General features: G+C 44.4%; 1 non-coding gene and 1 pseudogene across 5 annotated transcripts in view; one reads left to right on the top strand and one right to left on the bottom strand.

Annotated features, from left to right (window-relative positions):
* LOC100476441 overlaps nt 1-27317 on the top strand; it is a 106540-nt gene that overhangs the window by 47757 nt on the left and 31466 nt on the right. Inside the window, exon 3 of one of the 5 annotated variants that reach the window (XR_004621489.1) lies at nt 21679-21737. The exons of the other annotated variants lie outside the window; for them this stretch is intronic. This is a non-coding gene — a transcript (cationic amino acid transporter 3). The remainder of the gene's footprint in view (nt 1-21678; nt 21738-27317) is intronic. 5 annotated transcript variants of the gene reach the window in all.
* Nucleotides 2758-27317, bottom strand: part of LOC109488714 — a 34107-nt pseudogene continuing 9547 nt past the window's right edge.

Here is a 27317-nt window from a genome sequence, read left to right as displayed (position 1 = left end):
GGAAACTGTCATCTCTCTCCTGCAGCTCAGGGTTAGAGGGGAATTGCTTTCCTCTTGTTCAGAGAGAATATGTTTTGTTTCCTGATGTGGGAAAGGTCATCTGGAGCTCCATCCCACAGGAANGAAAGGTCATCTGGAGCTCCATCCCACAGGAATTGGAATAGCAGTCAAGTGAGGGCTTTCCTTTCTCTTTTTGGGGTGTGTGTGTGTGTGTGTGTGTGTGTGTGTTTGGTTCTAGCATTTACCTACCCTAACTCTAAGGAAATCCTTTCCAAAGTGTATTCTAAATTTCTTTGCTGAAATGAAGGCCATCTCTCTAGTGGAGACAGTTTCTGAATTGCAGGATCACGTTTGCATTTCATAAAAGATGTGTGTCCATGGGGAAGGAGGAGGATAAAGGGTAGAAATTAAGAAGAAATTTAAAGCTCCTGGCTTTAATTACCTGTAAGTTCTGGATATTCTAACTTCATACAGTTCTAAGTGGGGAGTGGGGTGGATCTGGTGGGTTTTGCTCCCAGTTCTTCTCTTCAAGACTTCTCTGGAAGGTTCCCTCTCCACCCTCCCTCCTGCTGCTACAGAGACTTCGTGGTCTAGCTGTCACCACACATCTGGCCTCTGGGACCTTCAAATGAGGCTACAGGGAAGGGGGCAAGGAGAACTACTCCCCCTTAGATTGCTTGAGTTAATGTTCTAGGGGTCTCCTCTGGCCCTGAGAGGGGCTGAGGGAGCTGGTCCTTACAGGGCCCCAAGAAAGCCTGGGGGAAAAGGCAGGGCCCAGCTGCCATGCTAAGTCTTAGGTCTTCCCACCCTTTGATGGATGCTTCATCACTGGTCCCTTAAAACATGGATTCAAGCATGTATGCTGGCCTCAAGGTCACTACTCTCTGCCTCATTTTTCCTTTTGTGGGTTCATATGTATATTTCTGGGGGCCCTTTAGTGAGGAGCTGCTTGAAGGCATTGACCCTGACTGCTCAGAACGTGTCTACACTGTTGACCCCAAGTTAATGGACAGTCACTAGGAGGTTATTTTGCTCATACTGTGCCTGGTGCTTCTTCAGCTCTCAACGCAGACCCAGTCCCAGGCCTTCACCTCTCCTCCCTCTCCTCCATGGGATCCGTAACCAGTGTGTCCAGCACCTTCTCCGGGGCTTATCAGGCTCCCTTGCCTGCCTGCCTCAGTTTCTCTTTCTCCTTGGCCCCCACTCTCTTGCATGGGGTGAGCCAGGCTGCATGATCTCTGAGAAATTAGGGCTGAGCTCAGGCCTCTTTGGATGGCAGCACTGTGGGGGGAGGTGTGGGGGGCAGTGTCCATATCCGTTCAGGGCCTCGGAGAGCCCCAGGTGGGCACTGGGAGGGAGCCTGGGGCAGCCCTGGCAGCAGCCTCGCCCTCTCAGCTTTCTGGGCCCTTCCAGCAGCAGCAGCTCCTGAGAGGGGCCCAGGCTCAGCAGGAGTCAGGTGAGAGGGAAGAGGCTCCTGGAGCCCATATGCAGCCCTCTTCCTGGCCTGGCTCCCCTCCTGCTATAGGCCTGCCTCCTCTCTCTCTGTCTGCTCCCTCCCCCTCCTCCCTGCAGCCCTGTCTGCTTCCTTCCATCTTGGCCTCCTTCACCTTCATCTCTGTCAGCACATCTTTCTGTCTGTGGGACTGTCTGTCTCTCTGATTCCAGATAATCTGAGTTCTGAGATTTCCCAGGACTGGGTCTGCCCTCTCCTCCCCCTTCTGGCTGCCTCCCTTCCTGTGTCCCTCCCTCAGTGTCTGAGAGTCTCTCTTCCTGTCACATCTCTGTGAGTCTCACCCTGTGAGCCTTTCTGTGTCTCCCTAGCATGTCCTCCTGTCTGTCTCCTGTTCTGCCTCCCCCATCCCTGCTCCCTCTCTGCCCTCCCTCCCAGCTCTTTCCCTGCTTCTCTTATCTCTGTGTCTCTCAGCCCCTTCCTTGTCTCTGGCTCATACCCCTGCCTCCTCCCCTCTTCCCTTCTCCCCCCTCAAGGTTCAGACATTCCATGTGACATCACCTGGGTCCACCACATGTCCCCTCCTCCAGGAGAGACTTATGTCCCCAGCTCTGCATCCTCTGCACCCCCAGCCCTGGGCCAGTTCTTTTCCTCTTTTTTAAAAAATTATATTTATTATAATAGCTCCATGCAATAGGAAGGATGAAGGGTGGGAACATGCAGGGAACACAGGAACAAGATGACATGGCCAGGGCCACAACTTCTCTCAGGGCAGTGGGATGAGAAGAAAAGGTCAGGGATGGAGTCCAGAGGACAGGGGTCGCTGTGGCTCCAGTCCGCCCACTCCCAGGATACTCCTGCAGTGACTGGGTCCCCCTTTTACCTGGTGCCTTAAAATTCCATCTCTTGTCCTGCCTCTGACACTAGTGGCTCCTTATTCTGCTCCCTGGACTTGTTTCACCCTGAGGGATCTTAACTAGGATGAACCCAAACATCCCCTCCTTCTGAAGGTAGTACCCTTGTCTTCCCTGCTTCTGCCCCTTCTCTAATCTTACCTTTTCCCCACTTTGGGACAGAGTCTATGATTCCCCTCTTCCCGCCCCCCTCCCTTGGTAAAAAACAAAAGCACTAACTCACCAGGGAGGGGCAGCAGATAATAACAGTAGGGGTGAGGAAGGAGGAGAGCAAGGAGCATCAAGGAGAAGGCTCACAGATCTGGAAGGGCAGGGCAGGGGTACAGAGAGAGGAGGAGGTGAGGTCAGTGGCTGCCCCTGTCCTCTGCCACCCCTGCCCACTGTCCAGGGGGCTTCAGCACAACCGAAGGGACAGGTGTGTGTGGGGTCAGGTCTGCCAGGCCACTGTCACCACCGCTGTCCTCGGACAGAGCTCACCGGTACCTCTGCTGCGGAGCTCACAGACACGGTGACGTCCTGGCAGCGCACCTGCACGTGGTGGGAAATAGCAGCTGCTCTTGGCATCTGGCCACACACGTGACCCTGCACCTGTCCTCGTGCGGTTCTGTGTGTGCTGCAGTGGATCCTTCGGAACAAAAGCTGCCACACACATCACATGTGAAGGGCCGTCTGTGGAGTGCACGGTGAGCATGACTGATGAGGTGATCCTGCGGGAGCTGCTCTGGCCACAGTGTGAACAGTTGTAGGGCTTGTGCACTGCGCCTGCCTGTCTTGTGCATACACGTGGTAGCTCACAGGGTCCTTGTGCTTGTGCACTGCTGGCACACTGGGCAGGGGTAGGGCTCCTAGTCTGAGTGCCCCAGCTCCTGTCATTTGGATGGGAGATGTCGCTGAAGGCCTTACTGCACCTCTCACAAGCGTGCTTCTTCCAGGTGCTTTCCAGAGGGGTTCATTGTCACCTGTCACCTGTGGCCCCTGTGCCCTGCGGCCTCTCTGTCCCCTGCAACCCTGTTTCCTCCTCCCCTGATGGCTGCTAAGCTGGGGACACTAAGGAGGCTCGGGGGCTCCACAGTGGGCATCTCCAAAGCACCCGGGGGACACGGCCAGCCTTGGCTCCCGTGTGGATGGCCTCTGCCTTCAGAGTCTGTAGCTGCTCTGGAACTCCTTGATGCACAGGGTGCAGATGTCGGGCCCCTTGCTCTTTGCCTTCTTCTCCCAGGCAGATGCAACCCCTGCCATAGCCACCATCCAGGCTGTGGCTACAAATGCAGTGGCGCTGGGTGCAGGGATGGTGGCAGCAGAGACGTGATGTGGCCTGTATGGAGGGCAAGGACACTGCCAGGGGCATCAGTGGGGGCTTCAGAGCCTCTGTGGAGGTGGCCGGGCGGGGGTCACAGCAGCAAGGGCAGCAGCAGTGGCAGTGGAGGCGGACTTCTGGGCAGCAGCAGGAACCTGGAGTGGGTCCACCTGGAGGGGCTCGCCTCAGGACTGGGGTGTGGCTGGAGCCCTGGTCCACCTGGAATGGACTCTGGGAGCAGCCCTGAGGCAAAGGAGGGGTTTGGAGCTCAGCTCCAGCTTGCAGGGGGTTCTGGGCATGACCCTGAAGTGACTAGAAGGAGTTGGGGGAGGCTGCCCACTCCACAGGGCAGGCAGGGTGGGCAGTAGCATGCAACGGGACATGAGGAAAAGGCCCTCCACCAAGGTAGGGTCTCCGGGGCTCAGTGGGGGCTGGTAGCATGAGTCCTGTAACGCCCAGGTTTAAGAAACCACCCCTGGCCCGATGGGCGGGCCAGACCTAATGCGAGGCTCTAGGGCCTCCAGGCTGCCAGCACACAGAAGCTGGCCAGTGGGAGATAGGGAAAGAAGTGCCCAGGCTAGTTCTTTTCATTACCTGGTGATTGGAGGCCCTGGGCTTCCCCCAGCCTCATACCATCTACCCAGCAGGCAGTGAATAGCACAGGGAAAAAGGGAAAGGGTTTGTGTTTGGGATCAGATGCAAGGATAGGGCGACCCTCCCCTTGCCCTCAAGCAGATGCACATCTGGGGAAATCCCAGCTGGAGGCAGGGGAAGACAGCCTAGGACTGTTGGAACAGATCAAACACCCAAATGTCCCTCCCCTACTGTTCTGTCATGACAGCCATCCTGCCAACCCTGCCTGTCTCCTTTGCCTCTAGCAATTCTGGCTCTGCAGTCTTGGCTGGTCACTCATCCACTACCCAGCATAACGCCTGGAGCACAGGAGGTGCTCAATTATTGTGCTAGGTCCATGCCTCCTGGAGATGTGTTAGGGCAGGGTCAGTGTGATTTGTAGCTTTCTCTAGGTGGAGGCTGTTCCCGAGATCTAGAGCAATTCAATTCTTTTTCCTCCAAGTTCAATGCTCTGTTTTAGTATAGTTACTATAGACTCTGTCCTTGTAGGGACCACCTGCTACTCTTCTCTCCACCTCCACCCCAGTCTTTAAGGAACCTAATTTAGAGTTTAGAGGCATCTCCGCTCTATCAAGTGGAGGCAGCGGTGCCCTTTATCCTTGAGACCCTTGGTTTGTGGGCCCATCATTTGTGCATTCAGCCCTGGGTCTCTAAGTAGGTCCCACCTTCTCCGGCTCTGAGAAGTCTTCCCTCTGTTTGAAGATTCACATTTCGGAAGGAGGAGGCCCCTTTCTTTGGTCACTGTTTTAGGGTCTTGGAAGTGCTACGTTAGGTTTGTCTAGAGCAGGAAGCTCTGTAGCAGGGACTGTATCTTTACTTTCTCCAGCACAATGTCCAAGGCACATACAGTCAGAACATGCTATGAACACTGAGTGACTGTCTCAGGAAATCCCTCGTGGTAAAGCTTAAGACAGCTGCCTTTTAGTTTTATTCCTGCCATGATTGGAAACGTGGCTGATGGGCCAGGATGGATAGTGTTGGTAGAGGAAGCTGTAGGAGATCCTGGGAGAGGCACCTGGGTCGGGAGAGGTACTTCAGTCCTTGTTTACAGGACTGTTGAGTGGGCTTTGTAGCTGGATCTGGGACTGGCCTCTAAATCACAGGCTCGCCTCCACTGGACTCCCCACACTCTCTTCATGCCCGCCAGGAACTCCTCAATTCCTAGGACCATGGAAAGCTTGTTTACTTCTAAATTCACATCTTGCTGCCAACAAACTCTCCAGCGAAGCTCCATTTAAGTCCTCAGTCCAACTCCTCACCCATGCAGGGCCCCACTGGTCTTCCATTGCCCACTTTGGCCTTCCTCCAGGATTACAGCTAAACCACCTCCTTCCTATTTTGACATCCTTCCCAGGCCCCTTCTGCCATTTGGCCCCAAATCCCTGAGGCCCAGCCTTGTTAATGCTTAGACTGCTGAGGCCCCTCCTCCACGAGGACCCTGCCTCCCCAGGACCTCAACTCCCTGAGGGGGCCCTGTCGGTACCACTCCAAGTCCTGACTCTGCTTGGCCAAGGTCCTTCCCTCTTCCTGGGTTGACTTGCACTTTCTTTCTAAGTGTTTCTCCTCTGAGGCAGAAAAAGCCCATGGGTAAGTGATTTCTCCTGTTTATAGAGTTGGCAAGAAAACAGACAGATCCAGAGAGAAAGAAGGCAGGGCTTGGATGCCACTGGCTATAGAAGCCTTGGGGGGGTTCGAGCACAGGGTATTTCATGGCACCAGAGCTAGACTTTGGATTGGGGGGTGTAGACCAGTACTTTGTGAGTTTGGGAAGGGCAGGTATGTTTGCTGGGGTCAGAGGCATTTGGAAGCCTGAACATTCTCCTCCAGATCAGAAAGGTTCTCAGCTCTGATGAGCAAAATACGAGTTAGGGGAGGTTATTCCTTGGTGCTTCTCCTCCAGCATCCTTCCCACCTCTTTGCCTGCCCTCCTTTGTGGCTTTTCCTCTCTGACCTGGTACAGAGCTTGCTTTCTTCATCTTTGTCTGTCCCACAGAACCTGGCACATAGTATGCCTACACATGTTCCTGGAATGAGTGAAGATTTTTTGCTGCCTTCTTTATGTTTTGCCTCATTTCTCACTGGAAAGTCTGAAAGTCTCTGTGTTGTATCTTCTTAGGGAGGCCATTGGTGTGCACTTTGTAGAATAGCAGGTCCAGTTTGATAAGGTGGTCCTCCATCACCGTAGAGGATTTGAGGGACTTCTTCCTCCAGGCTCAAGGAGCTAAATATCTGCTAATGATATCTCCCTGCCTTTCTTATCTAATTTAAAAATGTGGGGATCGATGATGGCTATAGGAGGAAGGACAACCAAGGTCCTCTGGGGTGTGGCTGGCTTTTGATCATTAAAACACTAAGTTGCCAAGAGGCAGTTTGATATTATCACAAAACACATGCTCAACTCTTCAATTTTGAAGGCCCTTTGAGGCTTAAACTGTTCTTTACCCTCCCTACCTCCCCTCCCAACCTTCCCGCTGCCATGTACACTATGGGCAGCACCCCAACAACAGAAGTACAGACAACACTTATCCATGCATGACACCTGTTTTATTGATTGCATGTGGCAAATGTTGATTTCTAGGTTGTCTTTCTTTTGCTTCTAGCAGTTCTTGGGCTACTTCTCTCCATTATCAATTGATATGTGATATGTGCTTCCAGAAGGCAGATTCATTTTAACCTTGGTTAAAGCAAAGTCATGTGGAAAGGCTAATTGCTTCCAAGTGTATTCCAAATTGATAAATATAATTTTTCGATGATATTCATTTGGTTTATCCTTGTCCCTTTTTTCTTTGATTATCGCAGAAATCACAAAGCAGAGTGAGGATGAGAAAAAACTAGGAAGAGTGTCCCTTCAATTGTGGTGGCAGAGGCTGGTTGTTGTAGATTATGTCATCTGAGCTGGGGTGAGCGGTGGGTTATGGTGGAGAATCATGTGGGTCTATATTTGGAGAAGAGCTCAGGACATTAAGGCACGATACAATTTTCATATGACTCAGATGATCTGGTGTCTTTCCTGCAATAAAACAAACAAAACAATTAACTTTCTGAAGGAGGTGGTGGTGTGGAGCAGCTGCCTAGGGCTCTTTGAGGACCCACGCCAAGTCTTGTGAGATAGGATGGAGAGACAGAGACAGCTGAGTCCTTACCCAGGAGGATGGAAGACACATTAAAGATACGAAAGAAGATAACCAGAGAGATAGTTGGATTTTCCTAAGCTATCTTGTTACTGAAGGTGTCTATTGGGAGGAGCTACATGGAAGAAGGATCTGTGAGCTATGACCGCTTTCAACTGTTATTCTAAAAGTGGAGACAAGGTATAGTGATGGATGGGACCATGGATGGATTTCTAGATTCTGTGCTTTTAAGGAAAGGAACGGTTTGGTGGTGGGAGTGGGGGAAGGTGTTTAGTAAGGCTTCTTGGAAAAAATGACTGTGGACCAGTGCTCACCTATTTATAGTTGTAGTTTGAAAAATGAAGTTGACAGATAGATGGATTTCCTTCTACTGCTTTCTCCTGAGGACTTTTATTATATGTCCTGTGTTGTCAGGATTCAGGATTGAAAAACATGAGTGGAGAATCCTAGGGAGAATTAGAAAAGAAAGTGATTTTCACTATTGAAATCAGTGTATCCCATCACTTTGTAATCCCTTAATTGTCCACATTTCCTGTCTTTCCCAGCTATATTTCTGCTTTCTGTTTGGAAAATCTCATTCTGGTTCTTCCTGGAAGCCCATCTAGTTTCTGAAGACCTCTAGAAGCAGAAGCTCAAGCTTTTCTAATTTGTCAAGTTGATCATATTGTTTTGGAGTGAGAGAGATGTTCAGAATTTCCAACACTGGATTCTGACCAGATCTGAACCTGACAACGTGTCAAATCATGAATGAAGAATGCTGCGATTTACTCTGTCTTCTCTGACATTATCCTAGAGGGACTAAAAAAAGGCACCTGTTCACAACCATCCCAGAATGATACTAGATAAATTGGAGTCTATACGGCCTGCAGAGCTCTGATTATCTGATTATTTACCCAAATAATGATGCAATGATACTAGTATAGTGTGTGCTTATAACAAGGACTCAATATATTTTGTGGGAAGGAAGCACGATTTTGTTACGTCTACATAGATTTTGGTCTACATTTGGCTGGATGGATTCAGTCTCCATACACTTGGTCTGGTGTGTGTTAGTTTGCATCAGGATGGGTTTTCACTGGTTGGAATTCAGCCTCTGCTAGACTGGGATGGGATTTGAGAAGTGTAGTGCTGGGGCTGGTAGGGTTGGTAGGTGAGCTGGAGGAGGTGGCTGTGTTTCCTCTTGGTCTAATGGGCAGACATTTTGGGAGCTGCCTTGCCTTCGCATTCAACTCTTGGCTGCATCTAGTAAAATTTGCTTGTACAATTTGGGTTTCTGGCCTCATGGAAAGAACATGAAACAGGTTCTAACCTAAGAAGTTTTTATTTTAGAAAGGGAGAGAAGGGATTCTTCCAAGTAACATGCAAACAGTTTATACTACAAAGTGAGATCCTTGGTAGGAGGATGCCCCGGTATATGATCTGTTTGGTGAGGTCGATTTTACATGACTTCTGGGAGATAAGTTGGGATATTTATTTTCTTTAGCCTGAGCTGAGTTTGGTTACTTCCGCTTTCTTTCCAACCCCTCAGGGAAGTTATCTGACATTTACTTCTCTTTCCCTAGGAGAGAAATTACACATTGATTATTACTACAATGGTGTCTTTCATCCTTTTCTACACAGACCAGGACTGAGAATTATTAGTATTATCATTATTAATATTGTATCTTAGTATCTTGATCTGTGTTAATATCTGTAGTAAATATTTACCTGGATCTGTCTAGTTGGGCAAACTGAATTAACTGGCTTAAGGTGTGGTAGAGTTTGTTTTGTGGATTTTTTTTTAAAAGATTTTATTTATTTATTTGACAGAGATAGAGACAGCCAGAGAGAGGGAACACAAGCAGGGGGAATGGGAGAGGAAGAAGCAGGCTCATAGCGGAGGAGCCTGATGTGGGGCTCGATCCCATAATGCCGGGATCACTCCCTGAGTCGAAGGCAGCAGCTTAATGACTGGCCACCCAGGAACCCTGTTTTGTGTTTTTGGTGGGAGGCATGGAAGGAAGGCCTAAAGAAACTCTATTTATTTGATTATCGGCCAAGCTGAAGATATAGTTTTAACTGATGTTTACTAGGAAACAGTTATGCACGATGCCAAGGTGCAGTAATTCCTGCCCCTTCCGTGCAGCCTTCTCAGGCTGACCCACAGTGTGCAGAAGATTCTCACTAATTTTGCAACACTGGAAAATGTGGTCTTTAGTACTCTTATCTTTCATCAACTAGGAAGCCATGTGGGATCTTGACATGCCCTTGCCTTGACCGTTCATGTCTCACTTAGGAGTATCCTTCCTGGTTCACAGTTCATGTATCTTTTACTTATTTCATCAGTTGGGGAGGTGTTCATGAAATGCACTATATTGTGAGTTCCCAGAGTGGAGAATTCTGTATATGCCACCATTGTCTTGCACTGTGTGTAACTGAGTGTGCGATGATTTGAGGGTAATGGAGGTGGTGTTGATAAGCTAGAGGGAAGAAAAATGTGGCTTTTGCTTGAGCTCTTTTGGACAAAGAATCACTGTGGTTCCTGAGTTTTCTAATGTGGAATTTGCCTTTGTATTCATTTATACTCAGTTGAAATCTGATCTTTAATAGATTGAATACAGTCTTTCTCACTTAGAAACTTGTGTGTTTTCTACTTGAGAGACCATCTAATTTCTCTGTTTAGACCAAATCCAAAGAACACTGAACATATCTGTGTAGTTATTTACAGATAGTAAAAGAAAAATTGTAGCAAAGAAAGAATTACCTTTTCTCTGGGAGCTTACACTATAAGGATACTTCCCTATCCTCCTGAAACAAGTGAAATCCTATTCTACACACCGGTCAATCTTTTCACTATTGTCCCACTCCTCCCTTCTGCAGGCTAGCCTTATATGTAGTTATGGCAGTTTGAGTATTGTGTCATGTTGCCTAATGTCAAAGCATTAGGTGACTTGTCTTACAAATAAACTAAAGCAGTGGAAGGAATAAAACTCTGTATTGTCTGTCTGTTCAGCTGTCACTCATCAAGGAGATGACATTGGAGCAAATCATAAATGTCACAGATAGTGCACTTTGTCTGAGCTGACTTGGGTTACTTCCTTTGTACTTTCACTTTGTTGTAGTGAAAGAGACTTTGACCTTGGTTCTTGTGTCCTATATCTGACCTCCAAACTGGGCTGTAGAACCTGGGGGTACTTCCTTGGCTGTGTCCAGTTAACTCTTTGTACCTCAGGCTTCAGCTGGGGAGGGAAAGGCAAGCTGGAAGCATCCTTAGGCAGAAGCCCTGATCCTGGGCTCCACCTCATCACCTGCTACTCTTACCTTCTTCCCCAACAGAGATTTCCCCCAGTGCAGAGTTCTGGACCCTGTGTTATGCCACTGGACATGAATGAGGAGAGAGCAGGGGGCAAGTGGAGCATACTGGAGAGATTTGATATGTAATTATAGGTATGAACAAGCCAATTCTGGAAGTAGAGTCATGTTGAGCAGGGTTTGGAAAGAGTGTTTTTAGGCGAGAGGGACAGTCCATGTGAGGGCTGATGTTAATGCCAGCAAGATGTGCATGAGTGGGGAAAGATTTGTCCTGTTCAAGAAGTTGCCATTGAAAAGGTTAATAGTAGGAAAGTGGTAAAAACAGTGAAAAGAAAGACTTAGAAATAAAATCTTAGAAGTTTGGATATTATAGAGAGCAGGAAACTGTAGGTCTGGTTGGGAGTATGTGTGTGTGTCTGTGTGTGAGTGTGTGTCTGTGTGTGTGTGTCTTTTTAAGACTTGAGGAAAGTATCATTTTCCAGAAGGACGGTAGAGAGTACTTCCATGTTAGTTCTATGGGGCAGTGTAGCAGTCAGGAAGAATATGATTTAGGGCTTTATCCTATTTCGAGGAAGGGCAGCACTCTCTGATGGCTGCTGGGTGAATCTGAGTGAGAGGTGAGAGTACCTTGTTGTTAGAGTTACCAATTTTATGGACCAGGTGGGTGGACCAAGGGTATGACAGGAGCCTGGCCCAGATATGCAATACTTGCAAACCACAGGCACCTACTATGTCGAGGTAGTATGGACAAGGTGCTAAGTGTCTATGTGACTTCATGTCTGCTGAATTGAATTGTGGGCTAGGTTGGTGATCTCCGAATATCTGAAACCAATGATTTCAGTTGGTTTATTAGATTTATTCAAAACTTTTATGTAATACCCTGGAATAACATCCTTAGAGGCTGTTTTGTTAATCTTGTTGTTTCTGCACATAATTAGGGTTTTCTTGGTTTTGAAACTAAAATAAAAAGGCAATCCTTTATCTTCTCTGTAGATTTTCCTATACTAATTGCAAGTTCGCAATGCCCATTATGCCTTATGTAAATTTCATATTTATTAATGACTTAAAAATACAGTGAGGTGATTCAAAAATATACAAAGAGGTCTATAATGAAGTCTGATGTCCATTGGTCTTTGTGATTATTTCTCTGAGTGATCAATAAATATTAACAATGCTCTAGGTTGCGTGTGCTCAGTGCAGGTCACGGAGATGGGTCACATTGGGGAACATTAATGCTCATTTTTTAGTCACAGGACGGTGTCTTCTATTTGGCATCTAGAGATCTATTATCCTATATTTCCACTAAAAACCAAGCAAAAGGAAATGGGCTAAAGTTTTGGGCAGGAATTACAAGTAACTGTAAAATCGTATCTGGGAACTATTGGAATAGGTATGGGGATGCTTTAGAATCTTTCTTGGCATCTAAAAGGATGGTCTGGAGACATTTTGGCCCCAGATGAGGTTTGGATTTTAATAAGACATGCTTTAGACGGAGATTTCAGATTTAATTGTCCAAGTACTTCCAGCACTGGCCCATCACTATGTATTTGGGAGGAGAGGAAAACATAGGCAGAGGGTGACCTGGTCACAAAGAGAAGAAGTGGCTCAAATACTCCTTTATTAGCCATGCCCTAGACTCTTGACTCTTTGTGGAGGTACTGTGCTGGTGTAGAAAGAACATGGTCTTTGAAGTAACAAAGAATCAAAGTCAAATTCCAGCCCTTCTTTGAACCGGCTACACGAGCTTGGGAAAGTTGTCTAACCTCTCAGTCTGTGAGGTGGAATAATGATACTTATGTCATTGGGTTGTTATGGGTTTAAATGAAATCACATCTGTGCATTACTTGCAGTGCAACAAATTCAGTTTCTCTTTCACCCCTCTGTCCATGTAGCCCTAAATTTTGCATATATACCTGGTACCCCTATTTGTCAGATAACATTTCCCTCTGCCTCTTTCCTCTGCACATGTTCCCTGGTGCCTCTAGAGCTCAAGACTTGGACTGTGGCGTATTAGTTTGTGTTAGTCACACAAAATAGCAATAAGAGGATAGTTTTTATAACCATACTAACATGAGCCAAGGTTGTTTCTTCCACGAATTTTTGCTTTCTGACAAATTTGGTTGTAAATCAAAGCCAAAGGAGTTCTGTCTTTCCATACTCCCCCCCAATCTAATGTTCCTGATTTGGGGCTATATCATTCTGGGTGGAATTTGGTTCCAACCAAAAGTGATGACAAGCTTGTTTATAAAGGACATTTAGGGAAGGAGAAACCATAACCTTTACTACAGGGACTTTGTTGTTTTCCTTCTACCTTTTTAGGACAAATATCAAACCTACAGAAAGTTCCAAGAGTAGTGGCATTAACACCCCTTTACCTTCAATGAGATAGAGCCGTTGTTAATATTTTGGCATATTGGCTTGCTCTCTCCAATGTGTGTGTGTGTGCGCTTGTGTGTGTGTGTGTGTATGTGCGCACGAGCGTGTGTGTGTGTATGAACTATGGTCCATATGTAAAGTTTACTAATTATTTAATTTTTATAAATAAAATATTTCTCCCTGATCCAGTTGCTATCCAGGGCTCTGCACTGCATTTCATTGTCATGTATCCTTATTCTCCTTTAATCTGCAACAGTTCCTTAGCCTGCCATACCTGACATCGACAGTTTTGAGCTGCATGGGTCAGTTGTTTTTTCTTTCTTTCTTTCTTTCTTTCTTTCTTTCTTTCTTTTGTACTTATATATTTTTTCTCTTTTTTTGTTATTATGTTCAGTTAGCCACCATAAAGTACTTTGTTAGTTTTTGATGTAGTGTTTAATGATTCATTAGTTGCATATAAAACCCAATGCTCAGTTGTTTTATAGAAAGTCAACTTTCTGTGGAAAATTGTTTTGTAGACAGGTCATTTTTTAAATTTCAAGATTTTATTTAAACTCTAGTTAGTTAACACAGATGGTAAAATTGGTTTTAGGTGTTGAATTTAGTGATTCATCACTTACATCTAACACCCAGTGCTCATCATAAATGCCTTCATTAAAACCTGTCACTTGGGGTGCCTGGGTGGCTCAGTCGATTAAGTGTCTGACTTTGGTTCAGGTCATGATCCCAGGGTCCTGGGATCAAACCCCATATTGGGCTACCTGTTCAGCAGGGAGCCTGCTTCTCTCTCCCTTTGCCTATCCCCTGGCTTGTGCTTTCTCTCTCAAATAAATAAATATAATCTTAAAAAAAATAAAACCCATCATTCGTATAGCCTATCCCCCACCCACCTCCCTCCAGCAACCTTCAGTTTATTCTCTATCACTAAGAGTCTCTTATGGTTTGCCTCTCTCTCTCTTTTCCTCTTAGTTTGTTTTTTCCTCCCCTTCACCTATGTTCATCTGTTTGTTTGTTAAATCCCACACATGAGTGAAATCATATGGCATTTTTCTTTCTGTGACTGAGTTATTTTGCTTAGCATAATACTCTGTAATTCCATCCACATCATTGCAAATGGCAAGGGTTCATTCTTTTTGATGTTGGAGTAACATTCCATTATATATATACACACACACACACGCCACATCTTCTTTATTCATTCATCAGTTGATGGACATTTGGGCTCTGTCCATAATTTGGCTATTGTTAATTATGCTGCTATAAACTTCAGGGTACATGTTCCCCTTAGAATCAGTATTTTTGTATCCTTTGGTAAATACCTAGCAGTACAATTGCTGGATTGAAGGGTAGATAGGTCTATTTTTAACATTTGAGGAACTTCCATACTGTTCTCCAGAGTGGCCGCACCAGTTTGCATTCCCATCAACAGCGTAGTAGGGTTCCCCTTTCTCCACATCCTGACCAACACCTGTTTTGGTTTTTTTAAATTTTTTTATTATGTATGTTAGTCACCATATAGTACATCATTAGTTTTTGATTTTATGTTCCATGATTCATTGTTTAGGTATAACAGCCAGTGCTCCATGCAAAACGTGCCCTCCTTAACACCCATCACTGGGCTGGCTCATTCCCCCACCCCACTCCCCTTTAAAACCCACAGTTTGTTTCCCAGAGTCCATAGTCTTTCATGGTTCATTTCCCCTTCTGTATACTCCCCCTTTGTTTCCCCCTTCCTTCTCCTATCGATCTCCCTGCTATTCCTTATGTTCCACACTTGAGTGAAAACATATGATAATTGTATTTCTCTGCTTGACTTATTTCACTTATCATAATCGCCTCCAGTCCCATCCATGTTGATGCAAATGTTGGGTAATCATTCTTTCTGATGGCCGAGTAATATTCCATTGTATATATGGACCACATTTTCTTTATCCATTTGTCTGTTGAAGGGCATCTCGGCTCCTTCCACAGTTTGGCTATTGTGGACAATGCTGCTGTGAACATTGGGGTGCATATGGCCCTTCTCTTCACTACGTCTGTATCTTTGGGGTAAATACTCAGTAGTGCAATTGCTGGGTCATAGGGTAGCTCTATTTTTAACTTTTTAAGGGACCTCCACACTGTTTTCCAAAGTGGCTGTACCAACTTGCATTCCCACCAGCAGTGTAAGAGGTTTCCCTTTTCTCCACATCCTCTCCAACATCTGTTGTTTCTTGCCTTGTCAATTTTTGCCATTCTAAATGGTGTAAGGTGGTATCTCAGTGTGGTTTTGATTTGAATTTCCCTGATGGCTAATGCTGTTGAACATTTTTTCATGTGTCTGTTAGCCATTTGTATGTCTTCATTGGAAAAATGTCTGTTCAAATCTTCTGCCCATTTTTTGATTTGATTATTTGTTTCTTGGGTATTGAATTTGAGAAGTTCTTTATAGATCTTGGATACCAGCCTTTTATCTGTAGTGTCATTTACAAATATCTTCTCCCATTCCGTGTGTTGCCTCTTTGTTTTGTTGACTGTTTCCTTGGCTGTGCAGACGCTTTTTATCTTGGTGAAGTCCCAAAAGTTCATTTTTTCTTTTGTTTCCCTTGCCTTTGGAGACGTGTCATGAAAGAAGTTGCTGTGGCCTATGTCAAAGACGTTACAGCCTATGTTCTCCTCTATGATTTTGATGGATTCCTCTCTCACATGGAGGTCTTTCATCTCTTTGGAGTTTATCTTTGTATGTGGTGTGAGAGAGTGGTCAAGTTTCATTCTTCTGTATATAGCTGTCCAATTTTCCCAGCACCATTTCTTGAAGAGACTGTCTTTTTTCCACTGGATGTTTTTTTCCTGCTTTGTCTCAAAGATTAGTTGCCCATAGAGCTGAGGGTCCATTTCTGGGGTCTCTATTCTGCTCCATTGCACTATGTGTCTGTTTTTGTGCCAGTATCATGCAGTCTTTGTGATCACAGCTTTGTAGTATAGCTTGAAATCAGGCAACGTGAAGCCCCCAGCTTTGTTTTTCTTTTTCAACTTTTCCTTGGCAGTTCAGGGTTTTTTCTGGTTCCACACAAATTAAAGGGCTATTTGTTCCAGCACTTTGAAAAATGTCATTGGTATTTTGATCGAGATGGCGTTGAAAGTGTAGATTGCTCTAGGTAGCATAGACATTTTATTTTATTTTATTTTATTTTATTTTATTTTTTTTTTTAAAGATTTTTATTTATTTATTCGACAGAGATAGAGACAGCCAGCGAGAGAAGGAACACAAGCAGGGGGAGTGGGAGAGGAAGAAGCAGGCTCATAGTGGAAGAGCCTGACGTGGGGCTCGATCCCATAACGCCGGGATCACGCCCTGAGCCGAAGGCAGACGCTTAACCGCTGTGCCACCCAGGCGCCCCTAGGTAGCATAGACATTTTAACTATGTTTATTCTTCTGATCCATGAGCATGGAATGTTTTTCCATCTTTTTGTGTCTTCTTCAATGCCTTTCATCAGTGTTCTGTACTTTCTAGAGTATAGATTCTTTACCTCTCTGGTTAAGTTTATTCCGAGGTATCTTATGGTTTTTGGTGCTATTTTAAATGGAATCGTTTCCCTAACTTCTCTTTCTTCAGTCTCATTGTTAGTGTATAGAAATGTAACTGATTTCTGAGGATTGATTTTGTATCCTGTCACATTACTGAATTGTTGGATGAGTTCTAGTAATTTGGGGATGGAGCCTTTGATTTTTCATATAAAGTATCATGTCATCTGCGAAGAGAGAGACAGTTTGACTTCTTCTTTGCCAATTTGAATATCTTTTATTCTTTTTTGTTGTCTGATTGCTGTTGCTAGGACTTTTAGTACTATGTTGAGCAATAATGGTGAGAGTGGGCATCCTTGTCATGTTCCTGATCTTAAGGGAAATGCTCTCAGCTTTTCCCCATTGAGAATGATATTTGCTGTACGGTTTTCATAGATGGTTTTTATGAAATTGAGGAATGTAGCCTCTATCCCTACTCTCTGAAAGGTTTTAATCAGGAAAAGATACTTTATTTTGTCAAATGTTTTTTCTGCATCAATTGAGAGGGTCATATGGTTCTTGTCTCTTCTCTTATTAATGTGTTTTATCACACTGATTGATTTGTGAATGTTGAACCACCCTTGCATCCCAGGGATGAATCCCCCTTGGTCCTGATGGCTAATCCTTTTAATGTACTGTTGGATCCTATTAGCTAGGATCTTGTTGAGAATTTTGGCATCCATATCCACCAGGGATAACGGTCTGTAATTCTCCTTTATGATGGGGTCTTTGCCTGGTTTTGGGATCAAGGTAATACTGGCCTCATAGTTTGAGTTTGGAAGTTTTCCTTCTGTTTCTATTTTTTGAAACAGCTTCAGGAGAATAGTTATTATTTCTTCTTTGAATGTTTGGTAGAATTCCCCAGGGAATCCATCAGGCCCTGGACTCTGTATTTTGGGAGGTTTTTGATCACTGCTTCAATCTCTTCACTGTTAATCAGTCTATTTAGATTATCAATTTCTTCCTGTTTCAGTCTTGTTAGTTTATAGGTTTCCAGGAAGGCATCCATTTCTTCCAGGTTGCTTAATTTATTGGCATATATTTATTGATAATAGTTTCTAATGATTGTTCTATTTCCTTGGTGTTAGTCGTGATATCTCCCCTTTCATTCATAATTTTATTAATTTGGGTCCTTTCTCTATTCTTTTGAATAAGTTTGTCCAGTGGCTTATCTATCTTATTAATTCTTTCGAAGGACCAGCTTCTAGTTTTGTGGATCTGCTGTACTGTATTTCTGGTTTCTAATTATTGGATCTCTGCTCTAATCTTAATCAGCTGTCTTTTGGTGCGTGGCTTAGGCCTGTTCTTTTGTTCCATCTCCAGGTGTTTAAGGTGTGAGTATAAGTACTGCATTTTAGAAGTTTCTATTCTTTTGAGTGAGCTTGGATGGCTATGTATTTCCCCCTTAGGACAGCCTGCAGTGTCCCATAGGTTTTGGACCAATGTGTTTTCATTCTCATTGGTTTCCATAAATTGCTTAAGTTCTTTAATTTCCTGGTTTACCCAATCATTCGTAAGCCGGGTGGTCCTTAGTTTCCAAGTGTTTGAGTTTCTTAGAAATTTTTTCTTGTGATTGAGTTCCAGTTTCCAAGCATTGTGGTCTGAGAACACGCAAGGAATAATCTCAGTCTTTTGGTATCAGTTGATACTTCTTTTGTGACCCAGTATACAGTCTATTCTGGAGAAAGTTTCATGTGAATTTGAAAAGAATGAGTATTCTGTTTTTCTAAGGTGGAGTGTTCTGTATATATCTATGAGGTCCATCTGGTCCAGTTTGTCATTCAAAGCTCATGTTTCTTTGATTTTCTGCTTAGATGATCTGTCTATTCCTGAGAGTGGAGTGTTGAGGTCCCCTACTATTAATGGATTATTGTCTATATATCTTTTTACTCTGGTTAACAGTTGGCTTATGTAGTTGACTGCTCCCCTGTTGGGGGCAGAGATATTTATAATTGTTAGATCCTCTTGTTGGATCCACCCTTTAAGAATAATATAGTGTCCTTCTGTATCTCTAACTACAGTCTTTAGCTTAAAATCTAATTTGTCTGATATGAGAATTGCTACCCCAGCTTTCTTTTGAGTTCTGTTGGCATGAAAAATGGTTCTCCATCCCTTCCCTTTCAGTCTGGATGTATCTTTAGGTTCAATATGAGTCTTATGTAAACAGCACATGGACGGGTCATGTCTTTTTATCCAATCTGCAACCCTGTGGCATTTTATGGGAGCATTTAGGCCATTCACATTGAGAGTGATTATTGAGAGATATGATTTAATGTTCTCATGTTGCCTGTGAAGTCCTTGTTTCTATATATTGTCTCTGTAAATTTCTGTTCTGTATCACTCTTGGGGTCTTTTTACTTTTATAGAACCCCCCTTAATACTTCTTGTAGGGCTGTCTTGGTGGTCACATATTCTTTCAGTTTCTGCCGGTCTTGGAAGATCCTTGTCTCTCCATCCATTCTGAATGACGCCTTGCTGGATATAGTATCCTTGGCTGCATGTTCTTCTCACTTAGTGTTCTGAATATGTCTTGCCAGCTTTTTCTGGCTTGTCAGGTCTCTGTAGACAGGTCTGACATTATTCTGATGTTCTTCCCTCTGTAGGAGAGGAATCTCTTCCCCCTCACTGCTTTTAAGATTGTTTCCTTGGATCTAAGATTTGCGAATTGTACTATTATATATTGTGGTGTTGGTCTGTTCTCAGTGATCTTGGGAGGGGTCCTCTCTGCTTCTTGGACACGAATGCTTATTTTCTTCACCAGATTAGGGAAGTTCTCAGCTACAATTTGTTCAAATATCACTTCTAGCCCTCACTCTTTCTCTGCCCCCTTGAGGATGCCGATGATTCTGACATTGGAACATTTCATTGAGTCAGTAATCTCCCGGAGTAGCTTTTTTTTTCATGAAAAAGGAGGTTTATTCCCCCCATGTTATTTCTCTTTCCTTCTTTTCTATCATCTCATCCTCTAACTCACTAATTTGTTCTTCTGCCTCGTTTACCCTGACAGAGCATCCACTTTAGATTGTATTTCACTCATAGCATTTTTAATTTCTGCCAGATTCATTCTCATTTCAGCCATTAGAGGTTCTATATTTTCGTTAATATTTTTGTCAAGCCTATACATCATCTCGATAATTGTTACTCTGAACTCCACTTCTGACAAACGCCAAATAGGTAAATATGGTTATATCCATATCCATTACTTCTGTGGCAGAGGCCACAGTCTGTTTCTTTCCTTTGTTGGGGGTTCCTCATCCTTGTCATTCTGATAAAATGTAGTTGTCAGGATCCACAGAGCCCAAATTATTGACCAGGACCCACACAAAATGCACCTGTTTTATAGTTACCTTAGGGATGTGGGTTTCTTGATTTTTCAGGTTGCCTTCTGGGGGAGGGGCCTGCCGCACTGATACTCAGGCAACCCTGTTTGGTTAGAGTTGCCCTTTCTCCTGGGGGTGGGGAGGGGCACAATGTGAGCTGGTATTTCTGGGCTTTTGTTCTCTGATGGCTTTCCCTGGCGGATTTCTGTGCCTCTTCTGAGAGTCAGAGCAGCAGTGGCCATATCCTAGCCTCTGTCTCAGAACAGAGAGATTGCAGTCTGCTCTCCACTGAGCTCTCTTGGCCACTTTAACTCTGCTTCTGTCGGTGCTGCTAAAACCCCACAGCATCCCGGGTTGTGCGCCCCATAGCCACTCTCCCAGCCCTCACTTCCAGGGCAAGCACGTCTCTGTCCTTTGTGCTTCTAGCAACGCCAGGTGCCCCCAGTTTCCGTGTGCACTCCTGAGCTCCCTGTTTCAGTCCAGTTCCAGAGAGCACTCCAGAGATCCAGTTTTCAGTCTGGTCGCCCACGCGCTCCTGAGCTCCCGGTATCAGTCCGGTTCCAGCGAGTGCTCCTGAGCTCCGGTTTACAGTCTGGTCGTGTACGTACTCCCGATCTCCCAGCTTCAGTCTGGTTTCAGTCTGGCTACCGGTCTGTGAGTCCGGTCAGCTCCCCAGTGCAGGTGGCTACTACTTCCTGGTGACTGAGCGCGTCAGCTCCCTTCCCCTTCCCTTTATCTTCTGATATCTGTGCGCAGATTCATGGCTTCCTGCTTTGTATCTCAATACCCAGCAAAGGAGATGTTCGTTTGTAGAGATCCAGATGTATCTTCCTACATCTCAGGCTGATTTCATGGATGTTCATGATGGTCTGGTAGATCTCCAGCTCGATTAAGGGGACCAGCTGAAATAGGGTCCCCTACTCCTCCACCATCTTTCTGCAGTATACCTGGATGGTATAGACATTTTAACAATGTTTGTTCTTCCAATCCATGAGCATGGAATGCTTTTCCATTTCTTTGTGTCCTCTTCAATTTCTTTCATAACTGTTCTAAAATGTTCTGGGTATAGATGTTCAAAAATCATAACTTACCTAGGAATAACCTAGACTGATCATTCTTTATCATTAGATTCAGGTTACACATTTTGGGTAGGAATATTATATAAGAACATTGTTAAAGACAATAAGTGCCATATACGCAGAGAACACATCTTTTCCCTCTCAGTTAATACATAGGGTAAAGCACTAAGACATTATTTAGATGGTGCTTAATATTTATTGAATGAATGAATGATGAATGACGTAAAACTTTCACTGCTACTTAGGTCTGTTATTTGTCTACTTGAAGACAAGAGAATGAGCAGGCTTTTCTTATATTCTAGTCCCATTTTTATAATACATGTTTGAAGGTTAACTGCAACCCAGGACCACTATAAAGAGCACACAGAGAAGGGAAACGAGATGGGGACTATGATGTGAGGCAAGCTGTGGAGTCTCTTTACCCTAGGGTGGGTGGTGATCATACTATGTTGAGAATGGAGGATGAATAAGGTGGTTCTCAGCTGGAAAGAGAAACAGCACATAGAACCTAGGAGTCTTGCCCGTTGCCTTGCTGAGAGAAATTAGTTATTTTGATTTCCTTGTCTTACTATGCTTTTCTCCCCTAAGAATGAATCCTAAGAATGCCATAGTGAAAATTGATTTCTGTCTCCTCCTTTCCCAGTGGGGACAGCCCCATGATCCTCTCCTTTACCCACCATCTCCCAGCATCCCCCTCCACAGGTAAGTATATTTCTTCTAACATTTATAATTGGTGGTTGGGCAGCCATTCACTCCAGATTATTATTTTTTTTTTTGAGAAAGTATAAAACTCCTTGAACTTCTCATTTGGATGTAGCAGCTTTCATCCCTGTCGCCCAAGGGAAGTGATGTTATGAGAGGTATTCTTTGCCTCACAGAAATGTGTTTTCAGGCTTCCCTTTGGGGCCATTTCTCTCTCCAGCTCTGAGTATCTCAGACATTTCTGACAGTCCTTCCTGAGGCATCTGGGGCTTGGGACTGGATTCATCTATTTAATTCTGCACTTGTGAGTGTCTGGTTCACATGGTTCCTGTCCCCTTCCTGAGTATCTACCTACCCCTGTCCTTGCAATCCTTAATTTCACCAGGTTCCAGAAAAAGTGCCGTTTATTTGCATGTCAGCTCTTGTTTATGCACAATATGCATGGGAGTAACCTAAAATAGTGAATGATACTAAAATGACTTTTGTTTGATTTTTAAGTAATGGAGCCCTGCCTGGAGATAAATCAGAAAGCGAACAGCTTCAGCGAAAGCAATCTGTCATCTCACTGTCCCATGGGTGGTGGTATGGCATCTCTTCTTTGGCATCTAGAGAGCAAGGCAGATGAAGCACAAAGCTTGTTCAGCCCTCAGTGTGTTGTCAGAAGCACTGAACATCTCCTGAGAGCTCTGCAAGGTTGCAGAGCCTTGTTTTCAAACTTTGGAGGAGGCCTTTCCTTAGACCCCAAGACATAGTTCAAAGAACATGAAAATTGGTATACAACATGGGAAACCCTCAGTTTTTCTAGGGTTTCCATCACACCCAGAGTAACAGCCAAAGTCCTCCCAGTGACTCTCAGACCCTTTGTGAAGGATCTGTCTTCCTCCTCCCCTGACCTCATCCCCTACTGCCTCTCCCTCACTCACTGTGTCCTGGCCCCACAGGCCTCCTTGTGATTCCTCAAAACTTGCCAAGTGCCACTTCACACCCATTAAAAAATGGCTGCTATTAAAAAAACAGAGGATAACGAGTGTTGGTGAAGATGTTGAGAAACTGGGACACTTGTGCATTGCTGGTGGGAATGTAAAATGGGGCAGTTGCTGTGGAAAAACAGTAAGGTGACTTCTCAAAAAATTCCATACATGAATTCTATGTGATCCAGCAATCGTACTTCTGGGTATATATCCCATGGAATTGAAAGCAGGGACTCAAAAATGTATTTGTATTCCTGTATTCATAACAACATTAGTCATAGCAGCAAATAGGTAAAACAACCAGCATGCCCGTCTGTGGATAAACAGATAGCAAAGATTGGGATATACACACATGGAATATTACTCAGCCTTTAAGAGGAAGGGCATACAAAGGGCTAACAGACACATGAAAAGAAGTTCAAAATCATTAACCATCAGGGAAATTCAAATCAAAACCACACTGAGATACCACTTTATGCCAGTTAGAGTGGCAATAATTGACAAGGCAGGAAACAACAAATGTTGGAGAGGATGTGGAAGAAAGGGGATCCCTCCTACATTGTTGGTGGGAATGCAAGTTGGTACAGCCACTCTGGAAAACAGTGTGGAGGTCCCTTAAAAAGTTAAAAATTGAGCTACCCTATGACCCAGCCATTGCACTACTGGGTGTTTACCCCAAAGATACAGACGTAGTGAAGAGAAGGGCCATATGCACCCCAATGTTCATAGCAGCATTGTCCACAATAGCTAAATCGTGGAAGGAGCCGAGATCCTTCAACAGATGACTGGATTAAGAAGATGTGGTCCATATATACAATGGAATGTTACTCAGCCATCAAAAAGAACGATTTCTCAACATTTGCTGAAGCATGGATGGGACTGGAAGAGATAATGCTAAGTGAAATAAGTCAAGCAGAGAAAGACAATTATTATATGGTTTCACTCATCTATGGAAAATAAGAAGTAGGAAGATCAGTAGGAGAAGAAAGGGAAGAAGAAAGGGGGGTAAACAGAAGGGGGAATGAAGCATGAGAGACTATGGACTCTGGGAAACAAACTGTGGGCTACAGAGGGGAGGGGGGTGGGGGAATGGGATAGGCTGGTGATGGGTATTAAGGAGGGCACGTATTGCATAGTGCACTGGGTGTTATACGCAATAATGAATCATGGAACTTTACATCAAAAACCAGGGATGTACTGTATGGTGACCAACATAATATAATAAAAAATATTATTTAAAAAAATAAGAGGAAGGATAGGTTGACCTATGCTATAACATGGATGAACCTGGAATACATTATGCCAAGTGAAATAAGCCTGTCCCAAAAGGATACTATTGTATGATTCCACTTACATGAGGTACCTAGATTAGGCAAATTCATAGGGACAGGAAGTAGAATGGTGGTTGACATGGGCTGCTGGGATGAAGGAACGGGGAGCTACTGTTTAATGGGTACAGAGTTTCAGGTGAGGAAGAGGAACAAGTTCTGGAGTTGGATGGTGGTGATGGTTGTACATCAGTGTGAAGGCGAGTCTGCCTTGGACCACCTGTTTTAAAGTCACAACACACAGTCTGAGCACATCCTAACCTTTGCTTGCTTTCCTTTTCTCTGTAGCACTGATCACAAATACAACAAAATATATATTCTTACTAATCTGTTTATTTTTTTGCTTCCTACTACAGGAATGTAAGCAATTGAGTGGAGGAATGTTTTTGTTTTTCTTTGCTTTATCCATAGTACTAAATACATGGGGGAGAAGTTTACTTGTTGAATTAATAAACGAAGGACCATGATTGGACACAGACTTCTAGAGAAGGCTCAAAGAGAGAGAGAAAATGGGAAAATTACATATTGCATTTGATTTTATACACAATTTTTTTTAACCCTTGTATAACTCTTGAATTCCTGACTGCCCGCTACCAGAGTCTAGGGCTCCTTGAGTTAGGACTTCAGAAACTCTGGGGATGTCCAGCTATCCAAAATACTTTGTATTTGATTTTTTGGAGCCACTGGTTTGATTGGCTCTAGAGCTTCATTGTCTTGTAATTTTAAGGAGGAAGAGAGAGTTTATATACTTTGGGATCATGAAGGAGCTGTGCTTGGATACATGGGATTTATATAATCTCTGGAGATGTTGCATTTAATGTCCATGTCTCTAAAAGTGTGAGAAGCTGAAAACAGTGATCTAACATCCTCATTAGCCTTCCTCTCAACTCTTTATCTAACTTGTAGCAAAGCAACTGGTATCCAAACTATCTTTGAAGCTATTCAGGAAGAGACATAAAGCCAATTTCCTGATTGGCAGTAGTATTAACTCCTTACCATGGAAACCAGTGGAAGTTATTGTCTTGAAAAATTTTTTGAAAAGGAGAGGCACAGAGTGAGGGTAGTACCCTTCTTAGACTCAGCAGAGTGGACACAATGACCTCTAAGACTAAGGAGAGTGGGTGCGGCTGGCTGGGAAAGCAAAACAGCCTGCAATTTAGGGAGTCCTTTGTTGAACTTAACAGGAGCTCTTACTGGCAATGTGGGATGGAACTTTAGTTTTGCAGTTTGGAAGGAGCTCAGAGACTGACAGAAACACAGGAAGGAAGAGGGAAGCAAGGGGAAGACAGGGCATTATGGAATTCATAGAAGCTGGCTTCACATTCCCTGGCCCCTGCCTGCATTTCTTTAAGGACATCCCCTGAGAAACACCTCTTTTGGGAGAGACTGTTTCCTAATTAAACTGAGATTCACAAACCCAGGGCCCTCATTAGGAAATGGTCAGGACACTCTTGAAATAGATTATTGTGCATGTTCTAGTCTGCTTACACCTCTGTTTGGCCCTTTTCTTTCTTTCCAAAAAACAAAACAAAACAAAACAAATCTTTTTCTAGTAATCTCAAGATATCATAATCAATACATCTAAATATTCATTTTCTTTGTCCTAAATGCCTTTTTGGTTGCTGCTATTATGAGCAGATCCTTGTCCTGTGTAGTGAGGGTTGGAGATGGGAGTGTGGAATCCAGAATGAAGAGGCATATAAATTGTGGCCCAGCCCTCCAGAAGCTTTTAGACTATAAAGCAATTTAAGGAACACACTTGGGACACAGGTGGCAGATAGGGAAAATTAGCTTCAGCTGACCGTCATGACAGGGTGTAAGTGCTGGTGGGAAGGGCAGGAAGGTTGGACAATGGGATCAGTCAGGATGGCTTAAGAAAGGCTTCCTGGATGCAGGGTGGGGAAGGTTGTAGAATAGGGTTGAGAGAGGCTACAGGGTCAAGATGGACAGAAAGGAGTGAGAAGGGCATCCCTGGCAGGGCAGGTAACTTACCAAGGCCAAGGGCTCATCCCAGGAAGGGTAAGTCAGGATGTGAGGAGCTGAGCTAGGAGGAAGGTGATGTATCTGAAGGTAGGGGGAGATTTAGGGCAGGGCTCTGGCAGCTCGGGCAGAGGGTCTGGAATGAATAGAAACCATAGGAATAACCAAAGTTATTGCACAGAGAAGGTGCAGTTCTGCACATGGAGTTGGATGATGGCGTTTCTCTGTGTTGTCATAAGCTGGATTTGTAGCGGGCTCTTTCAGGATTCCCTTGAGAAGATGGGTGCGCTTCACAAAGCACTAGAGAGATGGGTGTGCTTTCTCTTCTGTAAGTTTGGTTTTCATTTGTTTGTTCTGCCTGCTTCTGTTGGAGTCATAAAATACAAATAATTGAGTACCCTGATGTTTTGTTCTTTGGGTTGCTTCTCCGGTATTTTCATACTTTGTCTGTAGGCCCACTTTCCCTCACTTTCAGTAGAAGTGGGAAGAGCACAAGGACCACCATGTATATCCGAGTTGAGGGAAACAGAAGTTATCAAGCATTACCCCTCTCTGACCCTGCCATTCAGATGGTCCTCCTCTGGGATTCCTGCTCAAGGCCCGTGGATGAACATCAGAAGAGTGCGTGAATTTTTTTTTTTTTTTTGGAGGTGACCAACCTCAGAGGGGTCTGTGATCCAACAAATGTGAAGAACCACTGTTGTGTCTTTGTTGGGATGGAGGTGGCTGGGGACGTTTCCCCAGAGAGAGGAACATGGTACAAGCATCCTTAGTGTCAACTATAGGAACTTCCAGGGACAATTGAAGGAGCTGATGGAGAAAAAGGAATTGGGAAAAGGGAAATGGGTTCAGAGGGAACGAGTATGGGGGTTGCCCCATCTTCCCTTGTTCTGAACTCTCTTTCTAGCAGGTATTTCTTCTTTGTATTCTCCATGCCCTCATAATTACAGGTTTATGGTTCCCCTTCAATTTAAGTCNGGTATTTCTTCTTTGTATTCTCCATATCCTGACGATTATAGGATTCTGGTTCCGCTTCAAATTAAGTACTGAATGCCTGCCATCTATCAGGCTCTGTACTAGGTGCTCTCACATTACCTCCGGCAATTCCTGTGTTGAAGTTAGAGTGCACAGAGCAGAGTCAGTCCCTCCCTCAGTCTTGGTGTGTTTGCACCATTGCTTCCTTTCAGGCCCCCTTTCAATGTATTTTATTTCCCCTTTCTNCCCTTTTCATCCTTATCTCTATTCGCATTTCCTCTCCTCACTGGAGGCACTTCCTTTAGTGTATTTAACAAATGCTCTTC

Source organism: Ailuropoda melanoleuca, chromosome 16 (assembly GCF_002007445.2).
Source record: "Ailuropoda melanoleuca isolate Jingjing chromosome 16, ASM200744v2, whole genome shotgun sequence".
Lineage (NCBI taxonomy): Eukaryota > Metazoa > Chordata > Mammalia > Carnivora > Ursidae > Ailuropoda > Ailuropoda melanoleuca.
The sequence above is the reverse complement of the archived record's forward strand: the minus strand, read 5'-3'. Positions and strand labels throughout refer to the sequence as shown.